Below are 23,022 nucleotides of genomic sequence, written 5' to 3' on the forward strand. Positions count from 1 at the left end.
CCGGTTGGGAAATAGGTTCCCATGTACATAGTGACTGTACTGTACCCCATCGCAGCCAATTTTGTATTCCTAAAAGGCAGGAAAGCATCAAGCTGGAGATGTTTAATGCTTTATACACTTTTTACAGTGCTATGAGACAGACCACTTCAGAAAGGACAGGAGCAAAGATCAATTTTCACAATCAGAGGCCCACGAATCACTGTCTGTGCAAGATTTGCCTCAAAAAGCGCATGGGAGGGAGTCATAAAACTGTGTTCTTCCACCATGGTATTGGCAAAAGAAATAGACATAAGAAATTCAATTAGACTGACCGGCCATCTGAAGAGAATCAACAGAAATACATCCAGGCCAAAACAGTAACCTAAAAAACCCCTGTCAGAGGGATAACTGCTACAGTGTGTTTATTGTCTATTGCTGGAATCAGTGAAACGGAAACATGTTTCAAGGGATGTGGCATCAGGACACTTTTATAATAAAGATGAAAAAATCTCTGTGATCCATGTGGCCCAGCACCTCGCTTTGACATCATCCCATCAGGATCTGTCACAGCCCTCCTGGAAATACCCTGGACCTAATGACAGCTGAAATCAAAGTCATCAGTTTCCTTTCCTTCTCCATTTACTCTACACAAACCCCCCTTTCTAGACAGCACTGGGTGCTACATCATATGGTACAACTGCCACAATGAACATTTTGTCACCTGTGACCCAGCAGTGTTTTGGACTAATCTTGTTTCCCCCACATTGTGAAGGTGTGTAACTTTGGACTGGGTGGGGAATCTCTCCCACCATCACAAGGACCATTATTATATTTCCTTGGCTAAACATGACACTATTCCATTCTTCAGCATCTAACTCAGTTTTATTGCCGGTTGGGGTTCAGTATATTTTATATACTGGATATATGATATATGAATTGTCAGACTGGATCAGACCCAAGGTCCATCTGGTCCAATGTCCTGTTTTTGACAGTGGCAAGAACCAGGCACTTCACAGGGCAGAGTAAGAACTCTCACATATGTCTAATCCTCATCTATAATAGTTCGAGATTACCTTAAATCCTGAAGCACAACTTTTAATATCTCTTCCAAAATTTGTCATCAGAAATGATGATAATTCTGGCTATTCTTAATATCCATGTATATATTCAATACCTTTTTTGAATCTTGTTAGGTTCAATATTTCAGCTGGGTTTGAAAAAGATTTACCAGGGCCTTTAATATAATCAGTATTTCCAAGACTACAATTATATTCCACCTTCACTGGGTTAGCAGAAAAATGCCCATAAAGGCTCCCTTATAAAGATAGTCTATGATAGGCACTGTAAATAAAATGAAATATCTGGTAAGAAGAAACTCCTGTATTTGAAAATTTTACTGCTGATTTCTGCTCCTGGAGGGTCTTTATTATGTCGGATGATTTCATGCACTCCCTTAACACAAAATAAAATGCCATTCTAGGAGGAATTACTACCAGAAAAATCACTCATGAAAGAACAGATGAATTGCTGTTGAAAGACATTTTACCAAAACATCAGGCTTTGGGGCATGAGGTTTTTTTTGCTTCCAAATATCCTGGTTTTTCATGGAATAAATAATTATCAAGACTGCATGTCACAGAATCGTAGAAATGCAGAACTTCAAGGGACTTAAAAAGTTATCAAGTCCAGCTTCCTGTGCCGAGGCAGGATTAATCATATCTAGACTATTCTGACAGGAGTTTGTACAACCTGTTCTTATAAGCCTCTAACAAAGGGGATTCCACAACCTCCCTTGGAAGCCTATTCCAGTGCTTACCTATCCTTATAGTTAGAAAGTTTTTCCCAATAACTAACCCAAATCTCCCTTGCTGCAGATTAAACCCATTACTTCTTATCCTACTTTCAGCAGATGTTGATCACAGTCCTCTTTATAACAGCCCTTAACACACATGTCCATGCTTTACATATGCATGGTATGGCTACACACACTGTATAGAAACATACTACGGCTGAGATGTTCAAAGTCATTAGTGGTAATGGGAGTTGGATGTTTAAATCCTGTAGGTGGCTTTAGAAGTCTCAGCATAAGAGTTTTGGGGGTTGGTAGTCATACTAAGAAGGTACCAGTGTAGAGGTGGTTGTACCATTTCTGTAGTCTGTGTGCCCAAGAAGGGCCATTCGACTAGATCTGTGACCAGCTCCTTGACTGTTTCTCATACTTGTTTCTATAATGAATTTGTTACTTAGGGAATGGTGGTTGTTAGTCAATCTCCAGTCTGTATAAGATCCCGTTGTATCCCCTATGTTTTGGAAAAGAATGAGAAATTTGCCATTTCCAACATTCACAATCTTCCAATCCTACTGGCATGTATAAAGTTACTTCATGGAAAAATTTGGCTCACTATGTTCAAATTATGCAGGGCAGAAAACCTGAACAACTGTATACTGTTCAGAAAATGTGCACAGTTCACCCCCACCTCCAAAAAGGGATTCTTGTCTCACTCAGACACTTCACAGCTATTCTTAAGGGAAATAATTAGATACTTATTGCAGACTAAATAAGTGTGGTTCAAGATTCTTTACTATTGCTTCTTACAAGCAGAAGTAGTACTGCATTTCAAGGGTCCAGTTCATTAGGAAGGCTTATATACAAATGCAGATTGGTAAACTAGGTTCATCGCAAATCCCCCAGCAACAAAGCATTAGTGAAAACAGTGTTTAAGTGAACTCCTAGCTTGAGCCAAAGAGAGGTAGAAAACAATCTATAAATAGTAAATAAAAGTGGCTGATGCTATACATTACTAATGACCCAGTAAACACATTGATAGATTAGCAGTGCAAAGTTAAACTGGTAGCACAGTATGAGTACCTTAAAGGAAGCCTGTTACAATTGTTGCTTCTAGGAGAATGAGCCAAATTCATCTGTGGTATAACTCAATGGAAGTCAATGGAGTTAAACCAGGGATAAATTAGGCTCATTCTGTTTTAGAAGCAACGTTTTTAAAAGACCTTCTTAAAAATCTGGCTGTCGTTTCAGGTAGTCACATTGTGACAAAGCTAGACACAAAAATTTAGCCTAATATCATTTCCTATACATTACAATAACAGGAGAAGGGGGATGGATGGTTCAGGAGATCGATAATGCAGTACAGAGCCTGTCATCAATTGGTTGCCAGTTCTAATCCAACCAGGCTAACAGTGACGGAACGCAGTCATCATACAGCTCTGAAATGGACCTGGAGAAATTCCTGTTGAACAGGAATCCACATCACAAAGACCAGCTCCCCACCTGGCATGCTTGTTGGCAGTCTCAGTGGAGAGATGCCAAGAAGGGAATGGCCATGGAAACTGAATCACATTCTTAACTTTAAAGGCAATTCCTCATGCGTACTGCACGGCACCCAGGATATCCACCTATTTTTTCTGGAAGTTATTAGTTTTCATTAATCATTATGAAATGTACCACACATGAAAATACATGCTCTCATTTCCTAGGAACCTCTGATAGGGCCTCTGACATTTTTGATTTCTTTATCCAGAATACATACATCTTCATTTTCAGAAAAGTTCCTATTATTGACCCGGTTTTACAGCACAGGTGACTGAGGAACATGGAAGTCAAGTAACTTTCCATTTGTCTGGATCTTGACCTGTCTGTGACCCTTGCCTCTTGCCATTAACCTGTCCTGCTTTTTACATTAATATCATACTGTAAAGATAAATATCCATCCATTTACAACTTGAAGAACCAAGCAGCTTCTATGCAGTATTTTTCCTGCAACTGTAACCATTTAAACGAGGTACCTTGTATTTCCCACAGTGAGATAATGAAAGTGTGGGTCATAAATCTACTGTTTTTCAGATAGTGTTACTAATTATCTGCACTATAACAATTAACTTCTTGACTATGACAAACAGCCACCTGTTACCAGAAATAAAAGTAAGAAGTAGAGCTTATGAGACAATAAATTATGCTCTGTGTGTGTAATCAATGGCCCAACATCTAGGAATATTGCCCCAACAGGAATTTGCTCATTCAGCAACTTAGCTTTTGTGATTCTTTTGGGAAGACCTTTGTAAGGGCTGAATCCCCACTCCGGCACTTCTAGTGCAGAAGATAGGGGCCCCCAAGGATTCTAAAAACTAATACTTGCCACTTCTGGCTTGTATTAAACTCCCAAGGTTACAGCTTTTCTCTGACCTTGGCTTGGTAACCGCTGCCACCACCCAAATGCAAAAAAAACCAAAACCTTTGGCCCCAGGAAGAAACACTTGGAAATTCCTCCCTGGGGGGGGTGGGTACCCTCAAGCCCTTTCACACTCTCTCTCTCCCACACACACACACACACCGGGGAAGAGCTAAGAAAGAAAACAAAGGGAATTAGCTGTGCTACCGGCTAATCAAACAACATATACAAACCTCTTAGGACACCAAAAATCCAATCCTGTTCTTAAAAAGGTAAATGTTATTAAAACAAAAAGAAAGAAAATACATGTGGAACTTAGGCTTTTGCTAGATTTTAAAAGAGCAATTCCAAAAATTAAACACCCAAACTAGCTTTTTTGGGGGTTCAGCTTGAAGGTTACGAGCAAACAAAAGCATCAGGGGTTAGCACAGAGGAGAGCCACAAGCCAAAATAAGAAATAAACCTGATTGTGTCTAACTAAACATTTTCTATACAAATAATTTGTATTTATGCCGCTCCATGTCCCTCCAGCCCAGAGCCCAACAGACAAAGAGAAAAGTTTTTTTCCCCATTTTAAAAAGTTCTACCTTCCCATTGGCCATTTTGGTCAGGTGCCCACTTTTTTCCCCCCTTTACCTGGGGGATTTTTTAACCCTTTACAGGTAAAGCAAGTAAAGAACAGCTACCAAGAGGAATTTTACAGCTAACTGGCTGGGTGTCCATCTGTAACAATGCAGGTTCTGGCGGGACCCAACTAAGAGTGCCAATTCAGGACAAATTGCTTCAAGCAGAGCAGTTTACAGTCCAAGGCTGGGGTTTTTCCACCTCTAAGGCAAACCAAACCAGCCAAACAGAGCAGACTTTGGTCTCACCCCACTGGCTAACCACAAGTCACACAAGCAATTCCCTTAGATACTCCGGTTTCCCAGTATCACCACCAATGCCACTCGTTATGGGGACAAATGGTTATGAAAACCAATACCCCAGTAAAAGAAAAAAGGTTCTCTTAATCCCAAAGGACCAAGCCCCAGACCCAGGTCAATATACAAATCAGATCTTACCCACAAATCATGCCTTCTATTATTGGAATATGTCCGATTCATAGATTTTAAGGCCAATTATGATAATCTGGTCTGACCTCTTGCATAACAGAGGTCCTAGGACTTCTCTGAATTTATTACTGGGTCACGTCCAGTAGAAAAAGATTAGAAAAAGAGCTAATCGTCATTTTAAAATTTCCAGAAATGGAGAAGTAAATTGTACAAATTGTCAATTACCCTCCATATAAAAAGCATCCACCTTATTTGTAGTCTACATTTGTCCAGCTTCAACTTCCAGCCATTGGATCTTGTTGTCCATTGTGTGCAAGACTGAAGGGCTCTCTGCTATCAAATTTCTGCTCACCATGTGAAATGTCATCAAGTCATTCCTTAACCATCTCTTTGATAAGCAAAATGAATTGCACCTTCAGTCTCTTGCTACAAGGCATGTTTAGTATTAATCCAGTCATTCTTGTGGCTCTTCTCTGAATGCTCTCCAGTTTTTCAACATCTTTCTTGAACTCTGGACACCAGAACAGGACACAGTAGTCCACTAACAGTCGCACCAGCACCCAAGATGTAGGTAATATTACTAAAGCTGTGTGGGAAACAGAATTTCAGTCCTGCAGAAAACATCTTCATTCCAAACTGGAACAATACAACTGGAAATGTGAAATAGTCCACAGAAAATAATTTTCAAAAAAATCCACCTTCAAATTTTGAAGAACTGAAAGAAATATTTGAACATTTCTGGGCCCGCTCCCCAGGGACCTGGACAGTCTGCCTGGCAAGCAGCCATGCTGCGCCCAGGAAATCTGGCCAGGCTGTCAGGGAAGTGAACAACCCAGGGAGCTGGCCACCCAGGAAGCCCACCTGGAGGGCCAATGGAGAGTTGGGCAGTCCAGACAGCATGGAAGCCAGGCAGGCACATCCAAGGTGCCGGGCACACCAGCAGCCTTTCTGCCTGCCTCAGTTCCACTAAAACATTCACATTTCATTATATCAGCATTTTCCAAAGGAAAGGAGTACTTGTGGCACCTTAGAGACTAACCAATTTATTGGAGCATAAGCTTTTATGAGCTACCACTCACTTCATCGGATGCATAAAGCAGTAGCTCACGAAAGCTTACGCTCAAATAAATTGGTTAGTCTCTAAGGTGCCACAAGTACTCCTTTTCTTTTTGCGAATACAGACTAACACAGCTGCTACTCTGAAACCATTTTCCAAAGGAAAACTGTTCTAGTAGAAAACTTTCAACTGCCTCTAAATATAACCTCCCTACACGATATTTCTGTTTATACATACAAAGATCACACTAGCTCTTTTGGCCACAGCACTATCCTGGGAGCTTATCTTCAGCTGATTATTCACTGTGACACCAAACTTATTTTCAAGTCACTGCTTCCCTGGATAGAATCCTCCAGCCTGTAACTATGGTCTACATTCTTTGTTCCTAGACTTATGAAACACGTTTTGTTTACTAGCACCCAGTTTATCAAGTAATCCAGATTGCTCTGGACAAGTGACATGTTTTCTCCATTATTTACCACTCCCCTAATCTACATCATCTGCAAATTTTATCCATAATTTCATTTTCTTCCAGGTCACCATTAAAAATGTTAAAGAGAATAGGGCCAATAACTGATCTCCGCAGGACCCGCTCAAGGATGATTTCACATTTACAATTATATTGAGACATATCTGTTAGCCAGTTTTTAAAGCATTTAATGTGTGCCATGTTGATTTTGTATTGTTCTAGTTTCTTAAGCAAAATTCCCCGTTACCAAGTCAAATGCCTTACAGAAGTCTCTTACACCAACACTACTTCCTTTATCAACCAAACCTGTAATCTCAAAAAAAAAAAAAAAAAAAAAAAAGTCAGATTAGTCTGACAAGGTCTACTCTCCATAAATTCATGTTGACCAATATTGATTAATAAAGAATTAAAGGAGAGTAATATAATTAAGTCCCATATTAGCTGTTCAATTATTATTCCTGGGACTGATGTCAGGCTCATTGATGCCAGATCATCCTCTTCTACCCTTTGTAAATATTGGCACAATATTAGTTGTTTTTTTTTCAGTCCTTTGGACTTTCCCCAGACTTATTGAAAGTCAACATTAATGGTTCAGAGAGCTCCTCAGCCAGCTCTTTTAAATGTCTTAGATTTAAGTTATCTGACCTCTTGGTCTAACTTTAGTAGCTACCTTTTAAATTCCTCAATTTACTGTTGAAATAGAAAATATTTTATCATTATCATATGAGATTAATACATCTAGCTTTTTCCCCCAAATACAGAACAGAAGCATTTATTGCTCACTTCTCCTTTTTCTGCATTATTATTGATAATTCTATAATTTCCATCTAGTAGTGAACCAATACCATTGTTTAGGTTCCTTTTGCTCCCATATACTTAAACTCCTTATGGCCATAAACTCTACTGGCCATAGATTTCTCCTTGTGTCCTGCTTCCCTTATCGTTCCTAACTTCTTATTTATATTTATTCGTATCAACTTCCCTCCCCCACCCCATTTCTATACATTATATCAGTAATCCCCAAACATGCCTCAGACCCTTTACCTGTAATGGAATCTGTCTGTGCCTCCCGGGAGCCATGGTGGGGAGCTGGGGCCAGGAGTGGGGCAGGAGCCAGAGCTGGGAGCAGAACCGCTGGTGGCCCTGGTCCATGGCCAGAGCCGGGGACCGTGGCTGGGGGCCAGAGCTGTGGCTGGGGCTGCGGCTGGTAGCAAAGCCTCAGCTGGAGTTGAGAGCAGAGCTGCACCATGGTCAGGGCTGGGAGACAGGGGCCGAGGCCATGGACGGAGCTGTAGCTGGGGCTGAGGGCAGAGTGGCACTGGATGGTTCTCCCTCCCCCCCCGCAATGGGGGCTGGCCCTGGGCCCTGCCGTGACTCCCCATAACGTTTGATAATACATTATAGCTGCTTTCTCTTCCCCTTTAAGCCAGGCTGGTTTTTTAGTAGTGTAGTCTTCTTTCTCAATTGTGACTTTTTGGTCCTCTAGTAAAATGTTCTTAGACAGTTCCCAATTATCATTCACAGTTTTTTGTTTAAATGCTTTTGCCCAGCTGATTTGTCTGACAATTGTTTTCATCTTTGTGAAACTGGCCCTTTTAAAGCACCAACTATATATTTTATATGTTTTAGTTTATATTATATTTATTTAACTGGTTTGGACTTTATGATGTTTGCACATAACAAATATAACCAAGCTATCACCAATTTTTAGTCCTGTGATCAGTTCTGTTAAGACAAAATCTAATGCAGAATTGTCCTATGCTGTATGCAACACTTCTTGAGTTAGGAAATTATCATCTAGACTTTTTTTTTTTTTAAAGAAATTCCTATGATGTTTTAGTACTGACAGCATGAAACTTCCACTATGTCACACAGATTGATATCCCCGTGATAATGGAGCTTTTATCCCCTTATACATTATAGGTAGTTAAGGAATCAACCAACCTGTTCTCTAGTGTGATTTGGCATTTTATAGCAGAAACCAGCTAGGATCCCATATCGTGCTTTATCTGTTAGAACCGTTGATCCACAAGCACTCAAGAACATTTACTTCTGAACAGTCAGTAACTCAAAAATAGGTAATGACATTTTTGAGAGTGCCACCTCGCCTTTCTAACTAGGTTATAACCAGTGATTTTAACATTCCAATTGTGCTAATCTTCCTTTCAGTTATATCAACCAGTTTGAATAATTAAACAAGAGGAACTGAAATGGCTAATTTATTAACATAAATTCAATCTCTTAGCATTGGTATATAGGCAATTAAAGAATTTCTTCTCTTCATCTCCCTTGGTGCCTTGATTAAATTTTGTTCTCAACATCTTGATTTTGTGCTAAATGAGTGCTCATTTGTTCCTCCCTTTCACCTCTCTTTTTGTTGTTAAACAACCTCCTTACTAGTATAGCCCTAGAAGATCAGTTCCTGTTCTACTGAGATGGATCCCATCCAAATTGTACAGCTCCACTCCCCATAGAAGGTAGACTAAATGTTGCACAGAACAAAAACCCTTTACCTTACACCACTTACCTAGCCAGTGGTTCACTTCCAGAATCTTCCACCTTCTGTATCTCTTCACTCACAGAACAGGACGAATCTCCAAGAAGGTTACTTAATATTTCTCTCCTTCAGCACTCTTCCAGGTTCCCTGAAGTTGTCTATAATCTGTGAGATACCATGTGAAGCAATGTCACGAGTGCCAATAATGCACCATTATCAAAGGAGCCTTGCCCACTGACCTCAGATCCAATCTCAGTCATATCTTGTGTCTTGTCTTCCAGGAAGACAACTCCATCTAATTTTCTACCTGTCCCTTGGAGAGAGTTCCTTCCATTATTCTTAGCACAGCATCCCTGACAGGGATCATCGGTCTTCCTTCTCCCCTGCGAATGTTGTAAATTCTGCAGCCACCCTGCCTTTACAGCCGCCTCAGTAGGGCTTCCAACAAGCTCTTTGGATGGTATCCCATGTATTGGCAGCTGCCTCCTCATGACCTTTCTTACCCTGACCCCACCAAGTACACTGCCACTTCTTGGCTTGCGCAAGCCAGATTTAACAGTTTATTAAATTATTAGTTCAGAGGGATGGGGACAGAGTTTCTCTGCGACTTCTGGCTGAAACTTCTCAACTCAGTGAAAATGAATTAGTGAGTCTTGATTTTGTGCTGAATATCGTTTTTAGGCAGGGGGTAATGAAAGCCAGATGTGATATATTAGCTATATAACTAGAGATGAAGAGGAGAGGAGAAGGGAGTACAAAAACACGTAAAACAGCACTCTTTCCCCACTGGCTCCATTAATCACCCAGATGCATATGCTTCATCAATTTGTAGTCATTTTATTTTATTTAGGTAAGTAGGTTTGCTTGCCAAGCAGGTTTTCCTCAAGTTCTCCCCCATCCTAGCCTCACTGCACACTTCTCACAAGAGGATACTGCTATATTTACAGATGGGCTGAGCCAGTGAAGTTTGGGTCTGGATCTAGGTCAGATTTCTGTTTGGAATAAAGGTTTGAGGCAGAACCAGGGGAAGGGTCAGGATTGAAAATACCAGATTCTCACAAGCTGTTCTGAACTCAGGAGATTTTCACTTTCCACATCCTAATGGAAGCCAAAAAATAGCTCTGATCTGGAACCAAAACCAAATTGGATTTACCTGCGGAGGTTTGAATCCAATTCCTTTCCCCTCCCCAGAATTTAAAGGATACTGGTTACTCCTCCTCCTCTCTACTCATATCATAAGATGTTCTACATCCTCAACACTGGATATTGATTTAGAATCTAGCACAGATCCCTATTCAGATGGCTTCTTTACCCACTATGTGGGTGCAGCTGCCCCTCTGTGTAATGACATAGGCCCAAAGTATAAGAAAGGATTTACCCCAATCCTTGCTGCAGACCAGTACCAGAAGAACTCCTCTGCTTGGATACACACAATTCAGTTCCTTTATATAATAGCTTTCACAACTAATGCACAAGTTCAAGAAATACAAAGGACGTTAACACCATAAACACCAAAAGAGACAAAGGTAAGGTCGTTCATTCTTACAAACCTATTGGAAGGATCAGAAACAAATCCCAGTAATTTGTCTTTTTTATTCCCAAACAAAGGATGTTCCTGACCTGGCAGAATTGCCATCAGTGAACTCTCTCTTTACAGTACATGCCTTGACTATTATGCAGTGGATAAAAACTTTTAAAGGTTCGCTCACCATGCTCAAAGGTTATGTTTTCCCTGATGGAATCCTTTGACTCTGGATTGAAAACACCTCTCTCTCCCGTCCATTACCATAGAACACAGTCAGCTACAAAGGCAGTAATTGACTTATATTTGTCTGCTTGTTCCCCACTTCCAGGATGCTTTGAAGAATAATTTAAAAAAATAGAAAACCATTACTCCTTCCTTAAGTTAAGCTCAGCATACCACACAGAGAAGTTAGAGTATTTTATGGTTTTAATCTTTTTTGGAAGGTTGCAACATGACACTACTTTATTTCTTAAAATCCAAATCCTTGAAACACAAGAACGAAAAAGAAAGAGAGACAAAACAGGCTGCTCCCTGTAGACCGAGAGGCACAACTCATCCCATCTTGCTATAGGATGTCTCTTTACAAGCTGACTGTTTAAGGCTCATATTGCATGCTTTCCTGCAGGGCCCCCTAACCTGCAAACAGGACCAGGAGGCCCCTTAAAGTGATCATTTGTAATTTTAACACAGTTTTCAATACACCACAACCATTATTTGTATGTGTGTAAGAACAACACATAGCTATGTTTTCACACACTCTTCTAAATGCTTGCGACACTGTTCTCAGACTGAACGCTCCAATCAAGTCTGATCACAATTACCTAGAAAAACATAATCTCAGCTCCAGACTCCATATGTTAACCATGTGTGGAATTATGGCCCAAATGCACCCTTGCTATTCCTCCATCTGAATCAATGAAGTTGCACAAGGGATCAATTTGCCCCTATATGTTAGGTTTAGAGCATGGAATCCATTATTTTATTTGCTTTCAGTATATATTCTCTGTCATACACAAAACCACCACCTAGCTGCCGAGTCGGAGGGGTGTCTGTTGGCAAGATGAACATTTGAGAAAACATAACAATTTCCTGACTTTCATAGTTTATGTTTGAAATACAGTATTAAAATGTCTATCAAACTGATTCAATTGCTAACACAAAAGCTTTGCATCAAAGAGAATTCAGACATCAGACCATATTCTCAACATTTATATATAGAACAGAGGGCTTTTAAAAGATCAGGGTTTGGGGGGTTTATTTTAGACAGAAAGCTTCATATACTCATATACATTTTTGCAAAAGATAAATATTTGCTTCTGTTCCTCCAAGAAGATACATTACATTTGGGAAGAGAACACTGCAGATGCAGCCCCCAGCAAAAGTGATTAAAATAATAAATAAATAAATAAGGGTGCCTGTCTCACAAGCCCCAGTGCAAGATATCAAGTGTATGAACTCACAACGTGGCATTACTCCTGAAAGCGAACTGATTTGAATCTCCCTCAAGTGGCTTGGGTGCAACATCTGCTAAATTTTACAACCCGCTGATTGATTCCAAAGAATACTTAATGCTTCATTAAAAAACAAACAAACCTAAAAAAATAATTTTGGGTGGCAGAAAGCCTTTAGTCAGCCTGTTAACCCCGTGGACAGGGAGAGGAGGGCGATATGTAGTTTTTAATTGCAAGGTATTAGAGAAAGACACAGATCACATATTTGACCCCTTTGTTGGAACCTTCTCAGAAGGAGGCGCAAGCCTTGTTCGTCATGGGAGACTTAGGCCATTCATTTCTAAAGTGATTTTTTTTAACGCCTAGGAAAACTGCTGGATGTACAGGCCTGCTATTTATTCAATGAAGCATGCAAAGCTTCCCCACACCTCTCCATCAACGTGCCATAACCCTGACCCTGAGGGACACCCCTCCCACCCCCACCCCCAAGGACTAGAGGATAGGTCAGTCTTTGTGACCATTCAGACTTTGGCATCTTTGCTGTCAACAAAATTACTGGCAAGTGTGTATGTGGTGGATGTTTTTAGGATCTGGACACCTCTTCACTAACAGTTGGAATCATAGACTCATAGAATCATAGAATATCAGGGTTGGAAGGGACCTCAGGAGGTCATCTAGTCCAACCTCCTGCTCAAAGCAGGACCAATCCCCAACTAAATCATCCCAGCCAGGGTTCTGTCAAGCCTAACCTTAAAAATATCTAAGGAAGGAGATTCCACCACCTCCTAGGTAACGCATTCCAGTGTTTCACCACCCTCCTAGTGAAAAAGTTTTTCCTAATATCCAACCAAAACCTCCCCCACTGCAACTTGAGACCATTACTCCTTGTCCTGTCATCTGCTATCACTGAGAATAGTCTAGATCCATCCTCTTTGGAACCCCCTTTCAGGTAGTTGAAAGCAGCTATCAAATCCCCCCTCATTCTTCTCTTCCTCAGAATAAAAAATCCCAGTTCCCTCAGCCTCTCCTCATAAGTCATGTGTTCCAGTCCCCTAATCATTTTTGTTGCCCTCCGCTGGACTCTTTCCAATTTTTCCACATCCTTCTTGTAGTGTGGGGTCCAAAACTGGACACAGTACTCCAGATGAGGCCTCACCAGTGTCGAATAGAGGGGAACGATCACGTCCCTCAATCTGCTGGCAATGCCCCTACATATACATCCCAAAATGCCATTGGCCTTCTTGGCAACAAGGGCACACTGTTGACTCATATCCAGTTTCTCGTCCACTGTAACCCCTAGGTCCTTTTCTGCAGAACTGCTGCCGAGCCATTCGGTCCCTAGTCTGTAGCGGTGCATGGGATTCTTCCATCCTAAGTGCAGGATTCTGCACTTGTCCTTGTTGAACCTCATCAGATTTCTTTTGGACCAATCCTCCAATTTGTCTAGGGCCCTCTGTATCCTATCCCTACTCTCCAGCGTATCTACCTCTCCTCCCAGTTTAATGTCATCTGCAAACTTGCAATCCACACCATCCTCCAGATCATTTATGAAGATATTAAACAAAACCGGCCCTAGGACCGACCCTTGGGGCACTCCACTTGATACCGGCTGCCAACGAGACATGGAGCCATTGATCACTACCCGTTGAGCCCGACAATCTAGCCAACTTTCTATTCACCTTATCGTCCATTCATCCAGCCCATACTTCTTTAACGTGCTGGCAAGAATACTGTGGGAGACCGTGTCAAAAGCTTTGCTAAACTCAAAGAACAACACGTCCACCGCTTTCCCCTCATCCACAGAGCCAGTTATCTCATCATAGAAGGCAATTAGATTAGTTAGGCATGACTTGCCCTTGTTGAATCGAGGCTGACTGTTCCTGATCACTTTCCTCTCCTCTAAGTGCTTCAGAATTGATTCCTTGAGGACCTGCTCCATGATTTTTCCAGGGACTGAGGTGAGGCTGACTGGCCTGTAGTTCCCAGGATCCTCCTTCTTCCCTTTTTTAAAGATGGGCATTACATTAGCCTTTTTCCAGTCGTCCGGGACTTCCCCGGATCACCATGAGTTTTCAAAGATAATGGCCAATGGCTCTGCAATCACATCCGCCAACTCCTTTAGCACTCTCGGACTGAGCCATCAAATCATTTCCCATCACCAAATCACCATCAGGTGCTGCGAAGTTTGTTATTATAGGAGCACCAATCATCCCCAATCATGATCATGACCCCATTGTGCTAGGTGCTATACTAACATGTGTTTGACAGACATAGAATACCTGCCCTAAGGAGCTTCTAATCTAAATAGACAAGACAGACAAAGGGCGGGAGGGAAAACAGAGGCACAGAGAGGTGAAGTGACTTGCTCATGGTCACAAAGACAGTCAGTGGCAAAGCCAAGAACACAACTCTGCTCTTCTGACTCCCATTCCTGTTATCGATCCACCAGGCAACACTGCTTCTAATTTAAGATTAATTTAACCCAGTGACCTAAGGATGAATGGAGTCCATATTCATATTGGACTGGAGTCTTAAATAAAGTGATATTTTACATATTTTTTAAAGTGGGGGAACAGAAGACTTTTTAATAGACTGTGACAGCAGTATCTGAAGAGGGATGGGGAGAGCAGATGACCATATTGTACCTTCAGAGTTTATGTTTGACATAACATTACATGTATTTCAACCTGATTCACTTGCTACAGAAAAATTCAACCTTAACACCAAAGAGAATTAAAAACACATTGCACCATGTCTGATGGTCTGTTATAAAGCAAGCTGTAAGGCTTAAGCTGCAAAGCCTCAGGTGGGTGTTGCTGAATTACATTTATTTGTGGAAAGAGTGCAGCACATTGGCATATGTTTCTCCAAGAAAAAATATATGGTGACCTAACGCAGAACTGGTACAACACACATCACATACATTAAGCCACATAAACCAAAAAGATTGCAGGCCATTGTATCCAAATTTTGTTCCAGATTTATTTGTCTATTATTGTGGATAGCTAAGAAGGCTGGGTATTTCTGTAGGAGACACCTGTGTTGTTTTCTGTGGCCCTAAAAGCTATGCAGAATAATGGAAGCTGAAAGCCACTCAGCTATTATCTCATTGTCAGCAGAAGTATGAAACACAGAGTTGTTGTACTGGTCACTTGGGGTATGTCTACACTGCCATTAAAAAATCAGCAGCCCCACATCTCAGAGCCCATATCAGTTGACTTAGGCTCACAGGGCTCAGGCTGCGGGGCTAAAATGTACAGTGGAAATAGACTTGGGCTGTAGCCAGGCTCTGAAAACCTCTGTGCCTGAGACCAGTGTGTACTCTGCAATTCTATAGCCCTGCAGCCCAAACGCCATGAGCTCGAGTCAGCTGACCTGGGCCAGCCGTGGTCTTTTATCGCAGTGTAGGTGTGCCCTTGGAGACTAGATGTGTTGCAATATCATATAAAGTTCTTGTGTTGAAAAGAAAAGAAAAGAAAAGAAAAGAAAAGAAAAGAAAGCTGTTAGTGGTGCTCCAAGGGTAAAGTGCAGATGGCTGTCCTAACACACAGTTTGCTAACTGAAAACTTAGATGCTTTGTTTATATTCTCTAATCTTGGAAAGACCCTGAAGATCATCCTGTCTTTTAAAAACTTTGTCTCTATGTGTCTGACTCCTTTAACCATTATAGTTCCAAAATTAGAACACAGGGAGAAAAATTTTAATAGGTTTAAATACGTAGAGCTTGGCTGAATGATAATTATAGGACACAGGGGAGTAGGAGACATGATAACCCATTCTAGCATCTGAAGGGTTTAAACACACAGAGGAAAATAATTTAAGGTGGTATGAGATGGTATTAGCTGTAAAGGGATGGAATTTTTAAAAGCAAAAATTCAGGCTGAATGCCAGATTCCACTGTCTGGAAGTTTTCCCTGTTAGACTGTGGAAAAACCACACTTAACCACTAAGAGAGAATCCCACAGCATGTGAGGTACCAGTGGTTTGAGACCGATGATCCCACAGCATGTGAGGGATCATCGGTCTCAAACCCTGGTCCCTCAGCAGTCCTCAAACCACAACCACCACTTGACAGCTCACTGGTACCAGCAGGGAGGGTGGGCTGGTGGACCCAAGATCACCACAGGCACAGCCCACAAAGTTGCTGATTGGAAGAGATGTCCAGCCTCTCTGATTGGCTCAGACGCTCTATTTAAACCAGAAAGAGGCACAGAAAGTTATCTGAGCAGCTAGGTGAATCCTTGTCTGAATGCTACATCAAACCCTGCCTTCTCACTTGGCTCCTGAGCCCTGCCTTGTTCCCAGTTCCTGCTCCCTACCCATGGCTGGCTGACTGACTGGCTCTGACCCTTGGCTTGACACCTGACTCTGTCTCCAACTCTGACCCTCCAGCTCCGACTGCTAGGCTTGACCATCACTGCCCTGATCTCTAGGTCTGACCACCTAAATCCTGATCCACAACACAGTGGCTGGCAAAGCAATGGACAAAATAGCTAACTGATCTTTTCTCTATGATTCTGTGATATGGGACTTATACACCAGATATCTAATATAACCTTCTCCCCTGATAAAGGGATAGTGCAGAGCTGCACTGCCACAGCAGGAGGACATGGAGGTATTGGGCCCAGTTCACAGACTAGGCTAGGCAAGGTGTTTGGAAAGCAGCTGTAAGTAAGGCTCTTCCAGAGATATTGTATTCTATTCTCCTCAAACTTTACTATTTCTTTGTGCCTGTGCTTACCCATCATCTTGATATGTTGTTCTCAGAGGCACCTCTTTATTACTTATTCTAATCACACTGATTTTTTTCTATTTCCTGCCCTCTCTTTAGCCTAGACTGTTTTTGTCTATTTGTCTTCCTGCTTTCTAAATTTATTCCATCAGTTAGGAGCGTCAGTCTCTTCACACATGGCACTGTTCAGTTTCTCTGCACTCTCCTAAACAAACACAAATGACGGGCCGGGGGGGGGGAGGAGGGAATCTATATAATTTGAAGTTATAAAGTAACTGAATTAAGCAGAGATGGTTTTGGAAAGAGCAGCTTTGGGACTTTGTTCTTCTCACCACTATAAACATGAGTCACAATGGGTTTGCATTTGCTCCTGATAAATTGATTACTTCATTGGTAAGCTGTGCCATTCCTGCTAGGGTTTTGCTTTTTCCTTTCCCCCCACCCCTCACTTCCTAGAGCTTAGTCTGAATTTGTATGTATGTCAGAAATAATGTTTACCTCCTCTGCAAAGCTGTGACATTTTTACATTTGGCCAATTGGTAATAGAATTCAGTTTAGACAAAATAAAGTAAGTAATGATGAGCAGATGATCCTTAAGCTTCTCTTAGACGTATCAAAACTATGGCCTGATCCTGCAAAGAGATCTATGTGGGCAGATCCTTAGGTTCATGATCTCCTTGCACACAGCTCTCTCTCTCTCACACAGACACACACACACAGGGAGAGAGAGAGAGAGATAAATCCTGGCCCAATTGTACTTCATATGGGAGTTTTTGTCATTGACTGAATAGGACCAAGATTTGGCCGTAAGTACAAACATAGCATAACCCAATGTAGTTTCAGAGCTCTTACTAAGTCATTGTGTACCTACTACAGCTGCACACTGCAATTTATGGACACCTTGAAGGCATGTCAAATTATATGAGCACCTGTGTAGTCAGTGCAGTTCATCTATAGAGGGTTGCTCCATTAGGCACCAGTTGTGCCTGGTCTCATTTATTGTGAAGAGATTCCCATGGTCCTGGATTCCTCCAGGACTGAGACATCTGTAAGACTGTGTCATGTCATTGTGTCATGCACGGTAACAACAAATTCATAGCCATACACTTTGTACTTTGCAGAGCAGCAACGTCAAGGTTGTTCACCTTGAGAACTCTGGAAAGACAGTCACACTTAGCATGTGACAAACCTTCCACATTAAGTTGATATACACATAGAGCTGGTCTTATGGTTTGTCTGTGCTGTCTCAGACAAGGACTCTTAACAAATTTCACATTGACAAATCAATGTCCAGTAGCTTTTTGATTATTTATTGTGTTAATCAATAACATGTAACAGGAGCACCACATGAAAATTGCCACCTTGCCTCAGTGAATCTTTAGCTATGCAATTTGCTGCTGCAAGGAGAATCATAACTGGAACATTAATATCAACAGCCATTCAATCGTTTCCCTCTGTGGCTCATGTACACCTACCCCAAATCCAGAGACACATTCATACAGCTTATCAGCATAATTGAACCATGGCCAACTTAAACTTTACCAATTCATGAGCACCTCCAGAACTTTCCAAAGACATGCCTGAAATCTCATAAGCCTTTCTGGAATCAGGCTAAAGCTCTCAAAGCATCCTCATTCAATCCTGAGGCACAATGGAAAGAATACTGGGATAATGCTAATGTCCCTCACAAATACTTGATTGCCAACCCCACAGAAGAACTTCCAGGCTTCAAATTATTTAGGAAACAATAGTCCACATTTAACCATTTGAGAACATTGCATGGCAGATGTTGGCATCTTTTATATCTCTGGAAGATGGCAGAGAATGCACAATGTGAGTGTGAGCACCAGTCACAAACTATGGACCACTTTGTAAATCAGTGCCTGCTTTGATCATTTACCAGTGGCATCTCAGCTTTCCGCTATGACACATCTGACACTATTCACTATCTAGACTTGGTTATTTGAATGTTGCTAATCATCTCTCTTGCCTTAAGAAACAAGACTACTTATCATGAAACTAACTGTAAACCAAGTTACAAGGTGGATGAGGCAATATCTTTCATTGAGCCAACTTCTGTTGGTGAGAGAGACAAGCTTTCAAGCTTACACAGAGCTCTTCTTCAGGTCTGGTGCACGTAGCATTTCTGCAACGGCATTCCAAGCCCTAAAGCATTCTATAGGGACTGAGATGTGCAAAAGTATACATGCAAAATGAGAATTTTCTCAGGGACGTGACGGTATATGCCTTAGTTGCATTTCTTAAACTAATTCTAATTAAGCTGTTGTGCCCTCAGGCAAAGTTGACTCCCCAGGACCCATGCTGAATAGCTGGGTTGAGCACTAGGGCAAGGAATTCTCTCCCCTGCACCCAGTCACCAACTGTGGAGCTGTTGCAGAGTCACTTCGTAGTCACCACTGCAACCCTGAGGCTGTACTAGACCTCATGGATTTAATACACCCCTTACATGTGGGGAAAGTTCTCCTTAGCAGCAGATCCTCCAGCTCTCTGTACTGTGCTTCCACCTTCTCGTACAACATCCTGCTTCATTGATTTAGTCAGAATGATTGCACCACTGTTTGCTCACTTTGTACTATTATAAAATTGGACTCCCATCTCTTCTCTGCTCTTTTTAAATGCAGCCTTATCCCTTTTCTAAAGGCGGTAATGTGCTAACAGCAGTGACTCGATCCAACCTGATAATACATTCTTCCAACGAATTTTACAATGAGCCAGATTCCCGCGCACGGCTGTTCAGTGAGAGAACATAGCTGAATACAGAATCTTATGGAAGTAGCACAGTACGAAGAAGCACAGTTATGAATGGCCAGAGTTCACAGAAATACACACCTTACAGGAAGGATTGAGCCTAAAAAATGATTTCTGACTGCAGTGAAATTAACCTTCGACAAAAACTAAAAAAAAAAAAAGTACTTGTGCAATGTGAAGAGTTGGGTCCCTTTTTATCATTTTACCAATAATTAAGCTCTGAAAAATTTTAATTCACTTATTAGCAAACAGAATATCTGAAATATAGGCCCACATTTGCTGTGTATGCCCCTGAAATAACACAGGTAATGCAGCAGGACACACTTGGAAAATCATTGACCTGGATCCTGCAAAGATTTAAGTCAGTGCCTAAATTTATGCACTGTGAATAGGCCCACTGAAGTCAGCTGCATAAATCTTTGCAGGATCAGAGCCTTAGTTAGCTTAAGGTCGATGGCTGGCAACCTATCCAACAAAGCTGTGGTTGGATGAGGCCCCAGTTGAACTGAAATATAACATCTGGTGTAAATCTGTAGTAACTACATTGACGGCAATGGAGTTATTCTGGACTTCACCCAAATCGGTGAAGTTATCATCTTGCCCATGATAACTTCCTGGCTTTAAGCCCAGATCCACAAAGCACTTAAGTTTGTGGGTCGCTTTAGGGCTTAAGCAGGATATAGGCATCCAGACACCGAGCGTGAAGCAGTAGTGCACATGCCCAGAGGCAGAAACTTAGGGGCCAAGGGAACTTTTACCCTGAAAACATAGGCGTCAAGTAAGTTTAGGCACCTACAGCATTCACAGGTGTTTTGTGGCTCACAGTGGAGCCTAAACCAGGGCATTAGGCACCTAAGTACTTTTGTGGTTAGGAGCCTAAATGAACTGCAATATAATTATCATCAATCCAGAGACAGTTAGCAATACAATAATAAAGATTAACCAAAGTGCTAAACACTCGGTTAATAAAGATACACCAGAGTCCATCAAACATTGTAGAATAGAAGCACCAGATGAAAGTATTGTTGGAATATACCAAAGGAACAGAGACTTTTATAGCTTATTGTGTCTCATTTCAGTAAAGGCAGATTGACTAAAGGACTGAGTGCAAGGTACAAAACACTAAGACACATATATACAGTATGGGAGTGAAATGAGGCAAAATGAAAGGATATAGTTACTTAGATGATAAGCTTTTGGGGGCAGGTCACACCTTTTTCTTGTTTGTGTACAAAGCCTAGCCCTGTGGAGTTTGATCTCTGACTGGGGCTCCACCCCTAAAAGCTCCCACAATACAAAAACAATAGTTGATTTCAGTATGAAACGAATCACCAAACTAGGTTAGTTCTCAATTTCAAGTCACTTCAAACTGTAGTCCTCAAGGATGCAAACATTAATAAATGAATTTCCTTAGGAGTCTTCCTTTAATCTTAAATTATAAGGCAAGCTGAAAGTACACTGGATTGGCGTTTCTGCCATTAGAAGAGTTTCTGTTGTTGTTGTTGTTGTTTTTAAAATTACCACACAATGAATATTTGCACCACACAAGGCAGCTTGTCTATTTTCCATTAGCGTATCAGTAGGTGGTAGCATTTTGATGTTATAATGTCACAGTAAACAAACAACACTTCAAAAATGCACCAAGTAGATTTCCCTTAAGAAAATTTAATGTAATCTTCCGTTTCTCCTCACACTGTAGTCATTATATTCTCACATTGTAGAGGATGCTAGGTATTTTGGTTACATGGCAGAATTCTCTCTTGTACTCTGTATAAGCCATGGACAGGGACATAAGAACATAAGAAGGCCCTACTGTGTCAGACCAAAAGTCCTTCTAGCCCAGGATCCAGTCTTCCAACAGTGGCCAATGCTGGGTGCCCCAGAAGGCAGAGGGTTGGACTAGATGACCTCCCGAGGTCCCTTCCAACCCTGATATTCTATGTTTCTATGATTCTATGAATGAACAGAACAGGCAATCATCAAGTGATCCATCCCGTTACACATTCCCAGCTTCTGGCAAACAGAGACTAGGGACACCATCCCTGCCCATCCTGGCTAATAGCCATTGATGGACCTATCCTTCATGAATTTATCTAGTTCTTTTTTGAACCCTTTTATAGTCTTGGCCTTCAAAACATCCTCTGGCAAGGAGTTCCACAGGTTGACTGTGCGTTGTGTGAAAAAAATACTTCCTTTTGTTTGTTTTAAACCTACTGCCTATTAATTTCATTTGATGATCCCTAAATCTTGTGTTATGAGAAGGAGTAAATAACACTTCCTTATTTACTTTCTCCATACCAGTCATGATTTTATAGACCTCAATCATATCACCCCCTTAGTCGTCTCTTTTCCAAGCTGAAAAGTCCCAGCCTTATTAATCTCTCCTCATATGGCAGCCATTCCATACCCCTAATCATTTTTTTTGCCCTTTTCTGAACCTTTTCCAATTCCAATATATCTTTTTTGAGATAGGGCAACCACATCTGCACACAGTTATTCAAGATGTGGGCATATCGTTATATATATATATATAGGGCAATATGATATTTTCTGTCTTATTATCTATTCCTTTCTTAATGATTGCCAACATTCAGTTCGATTTTTTGACTGCCACTGCACATTGAGTGGATGTTTTCAGAGAACTATCCACAATGACTTCAAGATCTCTTTCTTGAGTGGTAACAGCTAATTTAGACCCCATCATTTTAGATGTATAGTTCGTATTATGTTTTCCAATGTGCATTGCTTTGCATTTATCAACACTGAATTTCATCTGCCATTTTGTTGCCCAGTCTCCCAGTTTTGCATCTTTGTAGTTCTTTGCAGCCTGCTTGGGACTTAACTATCTTGAATAGTTTTGTATCATCTGCAGATTTTGCCACCTCACTATTTACCCCTTTTTCCAGATCATTTATGAATATATTGAATAGGACTGGTCCCAGTACAGACCCCTGGGGGACCCCACTATTTACCTCTCTCCATTCTGAAATTTGACCATTTATTCTGACCCTTTGTTTCCTATTTTTTAACCATTTACCAATCCATGAGAGAACCTTCCCTCTTATCCCATGACAGCTTCCTTTGCTTAAGAGCCTTTGGTGAGGGATATGATTATTTCTGAATTTGATTGTAGTGGTCCCTCGCTCTCTAGTGGGGAGGGAAGCCACTCTGCCTCGTTGTCAGGGACAGTAGTCATCGGGCTGCACCGGCAGGGCCAAGCCATATGCAATGTATGGGTCTGGGCCCGTCTAACAGAGGCAAACACACCACAGTAGTCTGGGGCTTCTGTCCCTACCCGTGGGTG

Source organism: Natator depressus, chromosome 8 (genome assembly GCF_965152275.1).
Source record: "Natator depressus isolate rNatDep1 chromosome 8, rNatDep2.hap1, whole genome shotgun sequence".
Taxonomy (NCBI): Eukaryota; Metazoa; Chordata; order Testudines; family Cheloniidae; genus Natator; species Natator depressus.